Consider the following 6,381-nt stretch of genomic DNA (forward strand, 5'->3'; position numbering starts at 1 on the left):
TACATAAGTCTTTATAATTCGTCCAGATTTGAACTTCATGCCTTGAATTTTGCTGGTAAGCATTTTATGGGTCACTAAACCCCACCCCTTTATTACATCTTCATTTATATTATTCTTTTAAGGAATACTTTTAGTCCCCTCCTCTTTTGTCTACATCAAATAACATTAACTTCTCTGGGCAACCAAATTTTGACATAATTTTCCATAAACCCTCATGACTAAGTATCAAAGGCTTGGTCAGATATAGAAACATTGTGCACAGACCTCTGTTCTACACCTGGAATTTCTCCTTCAGTTGTCAGCCAGCAAACACCATATCAATTCTTCCTTGGCCCTTTTTAAAGCCACAGTAACTCTCAAGTAGATAACCATCTCCCAGGTGAAGGATCCACCTAATAAGGAGGACTCTGGCAAGAATCTTACCAGCAGTGACTAAGAGAGAGACGCCCTTCTCATGAATGTCACAGAACAGTCTATTTCCTTTACCTTATAGAGATGGACAATGGAAGCATCCTTGAACTCCTGAAGGATAACCTCCTCTTGCCAAGGACACTCTGAAGGTCTCTCTCAAGAACTTTGGAACTGATTGTGTGACATGGGAGATACTGGCATGGCCTGCCCACATCAGAGAAGATGCTGTGCTCTATGAGCAAAGCAGAATTAAAACAGCTCAAAGGAAATGCAGGATGCACAAATTTAGAGTATCCACCCCAAATCTTCACACAGACTATTTATGCTCAACCTGTAGTAGAGCATTCTGAACTCATGTTGGTCCGATCAGTCACAGTCAGACACATTGAAAGTTGACTTTAGCATAGTGACGACATTTTGGTCTTCTTCCAGAATGATGGACAACAACCATGACCAACCACATCAGATAAAATGATAAAGGAGTTCTCAATTGCTAAGAGAACTGACAAAACATTCTAATTTCCAGGTAGCCATATTCCTCACCCACTGCCTGATACAACCACTTTGGTATCTTACATTAACCATCAGTATAAATTATTATTTTATATAATTTTATGGATACAAAATTCAATCATACCTTACATTACCCAACTCATTGTACAGATGCAGAAACTGAGACAAACAGTGTTAAGTGACTTGCCCAAGATCACATATCTAGTAAATGTCTGAGGCCTGATTTGAACTCAGGCCTTCTAGACTTCAGGCCTAGCGTTCTAGCTACTGAACCACCAAGCTGCACATATTGATGGGCATCCTCTCAATTTCCAATTCTTTGCCACCACAAAAATAGTGCTATAAATACTTTTTGTACAAATAGGTCCTTTACTCTTTTCTTTAATCTCTTTGATATAGAGATATAGTAGTGGTATTACTAGGTCAAAGGGTTTATGTAGTTTTATAGCCCTTTGGGCCTAGTTCAAAATTGTTCTCCAGACTGGTTGGAGTAGCTCACAACTCCACCATCAATTCACATTTCACATCAGTTCAAATCAATTCACAATTCACATCAAATCACAATTCACTAGTGTCCCAATTTTTCCATATTCCTTGCTGCATTTGTCATTTTCCTTTTCTTCTGTTAGCCAATCTGATAAGTATGAGATGGTATCTCAGACTTGTTGTAATGTCTTTTTTTTTAATCAGTAGTTATTTAGAGGACTTTTTCATGTACTTATTGATAGCTTTCATTCCTTCTTCTGACAATTGCCTGTTCCTATCCTTGGACTGTTGAGCAACTGAGCAACAGAATGACCAGCCAAATTTCCTACCTATGTTTAAAAATCCTATTAGATTCTTTCCCTTTAGCAGGATCCTTTACAGGTAGACTCTGAAGAAGAAGACACTGAAACATCCCACAGGGAAATATCAGGATTGGTGCTTTGTCATCCTCCAGAGAGTTAAAAAGTATGTGGAAACTTGGGAATCATTGATGATCAGCACAAAAGGGCTAAAAGCTGGAAAGCATCCAGCCAGGAAGGCAGAGTAGTTTATCATTCAGGGAAGTAGATTTATATGATACATATACCATGAAAAGATAGAATTTAGTGAATAAAAGCAGACAAAAAAACTGACCAGCAGCAAGATGGTTTGAGTGGCTCTTGTCATAGGAGTACCTCTATGAATATACTGGATTCGTTGGTGATGTCTGTAGAGGAAAAATATCATATATCCACCTGTCCAGACCATGATTGCCACACAGATAACGTCAAAAAGAGAGATTATGAACATGTACAGTGAAATATTAGCTGAAGTTAGAAATATAGGAGAACAAAAACCAAAATCTAATATCTTAGTGGCATTTTTACTGCTCTTTGAGATGCTTATATACTCAAGAGGAGTATAATTGCTTAAGAGATGGAAGATCCAGCAGAGAAGAATGGAGGAGGAAATGTACTTTTGGACTTGGGATTTCAGCTGCCCCCTTGTAGAGCTCCATGAACTGATGGTGATGGCCTGGACACTACTCAAGAGGCAGGTGCTACAAAGAGAAAGGCCCCAAGCCACTCGGTGAAGGTAAAGGATAAATTTACATATCAAATCATTCATGAAGTTAATTAGTCCAAAAGCAGACATTGCATAAGGGATGCCTTTGGACAGAAGCACTAAGTCATTGACAAAAGCCATATGGGTAAGAATTAAATCTACTGGCCTCAGTCTATGACCAGTGAAGAAAGTGATGGTGTAAAGTACCAGAATGAAGGAGTTCCCCAGGGTCCCAGCTCCTGTCTGAGAAAGGAAGAAAACTCTCAGTACATTATTACTAGCGATCATTTTCTTGTTGTTTAGGGAAGTTAATGGTAGGCAGATGAATCCTGCAAAGAAACATAAGTAGTTAATGGCATTTCCTGGAAGAAAAAAACAAAGCATTCATAATTCCTTTCCTAGATGACAAGCACTGTGCTAAGGGCTGGGAACAGAACAAAAGATCCTGAGGGCAACAAGCTCACATTTTAATAAAGGAAGACTACTAATTAGAGGGAACTGAGGGGAATGGAAAGAAATGATTCCCAGCACTGGGGCATGGTTTTGAAGTCCCAAAGTCAGTAAAAACCCTGAGAGAGGAATAATTGCTGGTGCAGACCTCACCACAAACTGGAGGTAGAACACAACTTTCTGAGAAGGGGATGGTCTTCCCAGAAGGATATTCCAGACTGATAAGGTTGTAGGTATGGTAATGTGTTTTAAACCCCATGCCTTTAGGGTAGGTGAAAGATTAAACAATAACAAGGTAATAATTATGAAGTCTGGATGTTTGAAATAGATTTATTAGGGAAATGAAAGCATGCTTGGGGCCCTCAGTTTGGGACAAAGGAAGTACTCTCCATGTTCAATGGAGTCCCTACTCATACTTCATTTCTAACTGAAAGACTTTTCCAAAAATGTCTTTTTTATTGCTAATAGATGAACTTTGGGGAGGCTAGTATTTGTATGAAAGTTGTTATCCTGTCACACCTTCCATTCTTCTTGGCTTTTCTTGGCACTTTTTTTCAATAAGATGAAATCTGCTTTAAAACATAATTTAAAATAGCTAACATATAGCTCTTACTATGTGCCAGACACTGTGCCAAGTGCTTTATAAATATCTCATCTCATCCTCAAAACCACACTGGGAGGTAAGTGCTATTATTCCCATTTCATAGATGAGGCTACTGAGGCAAACAGATGTCAAGTGACTTGCACAGGGTCACACGGCTAAGAAGTATCTTAGGCTGGCTTTGAAGTCAGGGCTTCCTTATTGCTGGCCTCATATTCTACCCACTGCTTCCCCAAGCTGCTCGCAACTATATGTGTATATCTTATAATCTCTTTTCTATATATACATACATTAATGTAAAGGTGCTAATGTTAGAGGAATTAAATATTTGTGCAACATGAAGGAATTAGCTGATGTCAGCACTTATAGCCTCAATGTATGGAAGGTCTCAAGATTTTTTCTATAAAGGGCACCTGTGTGCCTTTGAGCAGAATTGTGGTCATTGAGTTAAGTCACTTAGGAACACAATGTTTTACTGTCTCCATGTATAGGTCAGGATGATAAGCAGAATCTGCTCTCTTGACTTCACATTCCTCTGATGACATTAAAACATGAATGTATGTATTTGTATGTGCATATGTTCATCATCAGATATATATGTGCATATGTATGTGTGTGTGTATATATATATATATGTATTATGTGTGTATGTGTATGTGAATGGTATGAATTAAAAGGTCGAAAGTCCTTTCAAATATTTTATGCCAGAGTTACACTTCTTTCTCTCTCAGATTGCTAATATGGATATCTCTTTCTTTTTGAGAGAAAACTTGGATTTTCCTTCCCCATAGTAACCTCTACAAGGACTTAAAATGATTGAATTGGTCTCTTTTGAATTCACTACTATAATTTTAACTTTGGATTTTTATCTCTATTTGACAGCAGAGGTGGTGGTAAGATAAGACCTCACCAGTTGTAGCATGGATGGTCATGAAGAGGGAACACAAAAGATAGATGGAGCAAAAGGAAGAGAGAGAAAAGAAGAGAGAATGCCTTATCTCTCTGATGTTTCTGTTTCAACAATGATACATCCTCTAGACACCTTATTATGTAAAGTTAAGGAAATTAGAAAGGAGGTCATCAGGTATAGTCAAGAACAGAAAGTTTATAGAGAATCTAGATTTCAGTCTAGCTCAGCCTTTTTTTTCACTTGTGTGATCTAGAGAAATCATTCATCTTCTCTGTGTCTCAATTTTCTCACTAGTAAAATGAGAGATTTGAATTAAATTTCAGCTAAGGTTCTTCCCATTTTTACCAATGATCATGTGATCCTCTGAGGCCAACAAAAAATAAACAATGACTGGATATGACGTGAGAATATTCTGAAAAGCAGCTGACTTTGGGATATACATGGTCTGATACTCTAGACAGGGCAAGAGCTGAAGAGTCTGTGCAGCTGGAGAGCAGGGCTGACACTGCCAAGTGATGGCCCATTCTAGGAATACTCTAGTAAACATGAGGGCCAATTAAAAACATGAGATATTTTGAAATGACATCATTCCAATCTTTCTTTAGTGGTTCACAGAAATAGGAAATAACAGGAACTATGATTGCTTAAGGTCGAGAAGAGGTAGAAAACTACTACAGGAGGCTGGGGAAGAAACCTTGTGTGGGAATTAATGTTTGGACGTAGGAAAAGGGAGGTAAACCAGCTGATTTCTGAGACCTACTCCGTCACCTTTTAAGGATCTTTATTGATGTTACAGCACCTTTGACTCTGTCTGGCCCTTTCTCCCCATCCTTATTCTTATCTTTTTTCTTTAGGTGGTCTTATAAGGTCCCATGAGTAAAAATAGAATGTCTATGCAGATAATTTCTAAGTACACACACACACACACACACACACACACACACAGCTTTCAACTATTACTACTTTCTTAAAATTCAGTTCCTCTTCACTTACTTGAAGCCTGATATCTAAGCCTGGCTTAACATAAGCATCTCACACCTAAGATGTATGAAAAAGAACTTATTCTTCTCTTAAGGAAGAGAAGAGCACATTTGTGACCCCAGTTTCAATGTCTACTACTACCACTACTGATATTATATTTTTTTTAAAACAATTGGCAAGAACAAATCAATCTAAGCTGAATGCTTTCAAATAAAAATGGTGAAACACCCCCAAAAGAAGGGGTTTGAGAAGATACACCTTCCCCCATTCCTATGCTGAGGTGGAGCAACGTGAATGTGAGATACTTTATAGAACCTCAGACTTTCGAGATGGTTAGTATTGCATGTTTTATTAGCATTAGGTTAGCTAATATTGAAGTTTTCCATTTTCTCCAAATATAGGGGGAGATATAGATAATGCAAAAGTGAAGATATCGGTCAAATATGTAAGTGTATATATATATATATACATGTTATATATGAATATACATCACATACATCATTGACATCTTTATTTTTCCTTACCTCAAAAGTTTTCAAATATGTGTATATATATATATATATATACATACATATATGTGCATATACATTGTGTATATGTATGTGTATATGTGTGAATATAAATACATATACAGAGATAGAAAGGTAATATAAAAACAAAGATGTCAATCAAATATATATGTACACATATATACTTGTGTGTGTGAGTATATAAAAGTATACATATATATTCAATTGATATCTTTATTTTTACATGATTACTGTGTGTGCATATATATGTATGCTTATATATGTACATATACATATATACATACACATCTACATATACATCTGCATACACGTACACATATACATACATAAATATGTATGTGCATACATATACACACATACATATACTTAAAGAGTTTTGGGACCTTGAATAATGACAAATTATCTGGCAGACTTGCAAATATCAGAGTACATTTTGACTTTAAAATACGAAGAGT

The 6,381-nt window shown here is 36.9% G+C and overlaps 1 pseudogene; it reads right to left on the minus strand.

The window, feature by feature from the left end:
* Positions 1-948: 948 nt before the first annotated feature.
* On the minus strand, positions 949-5,879 carry LOC140504776 (vomeronasal type-1 receptor 4-like; annotated as a pseudogene).
* Between the last annotated feature and the right edge of the window lie 502 nt (positions 5,880-6,381).

The sequence above is a fragment of the Notamacropus eugenii genome, chromosome 5 (assembly GCF_028372415.1).
Source record: "Notamacropus eugenii isolate mMacEug1 chromosome 5, mMacEug1.pri_v2, whole genome shotgun sequence".
In the NCBI taxonomy this organism is placed as follows: Eukaryota; Metazoa; Chordata; class Mammalia; order Diprotodontia; family Macropodidae; genus Notamacropus; species Notamacropus eugenii.